The sequence below is a fragment of the Fomitiporia mediterranea genome (genome assembly GCF_000271605.1).
Source record: "Fomitiporia mediterranea MF3/22 unplaced genomic scaffold FOMMEscaffold_15, whole genome shotgun sequence".
NCBI classification, from domain to species: domain Eukaryota; kingdom Fungi; phylum Basidiomycota; class Agaricomycetes; order Hymenochaetales; family Hymenochaetaceae; genus Fomitiporia; species Fomitiporia mediterranea.
Genome location: NW_006760400.1, coordinates 103,261 through 104,032, shown reverse-complemented (window position 1 = coordinate 104,032; position 772 = coordinate 103,261).

The window sequence follows — 772 nt, the reverse complement described above, 5'->3', positions numbered from 1 at the left end:
ACATATAGTTTCTAACTCTAAACTATACATATAGTTTCCTTTTTCACTTGTATTATACTTTCCTTTAGTCTGAGCTACTTTCCTTTCTTCTCTAGTATATATAGCTTATATTTACACTTTTGTTATACTAGTTTTTGTTTACTAACTATAACAAAAGTGTGTTTATTTATATACTTACAGTTCTTATTTACTAACTATAATAAAGATACTTTTGTCCTATCAGTCCTTGTGTGTCCTACAATCTTAGAGCTTAGTATTTAGTACTCTACTAATACTGTTTTATATACAGAGTTTTATATAATTATATAATTATATATATATATATATATATATAAGTTTTTTTAGTTTTTATAATATTATGTACAAATTCTGTAAGTGTAAACCACTTAGCCTAGTCAGACTAGTAGTAATTAATAAATACTTTAAAATATTATTTAATCTCTTAGTTAACCTACTCTATTTAACTATCTGTTTGTAAGTAATATACTATTAATAGGTTACCTATAATCCTTAACAGCTTGTACAGCTTCATTATGAATTAGGACTCAAACTGTAGGCTACAGTCATAAAAAAACTTCTAGAGAATTCTGCAGGGCTAGAAGACATAATTATAATACAGTTACACTATGTTCAGAAGTTCTTTGTGTGTTGCTGACACGTGATGTGTGAGAAAATATAATGACGTCAGCACAGTATCACAAATCTCACCTTCAGTGATACACGTGATAAACCACTTTCTGCCGCAAACCACATGAGGTTGGATCTGAACTAC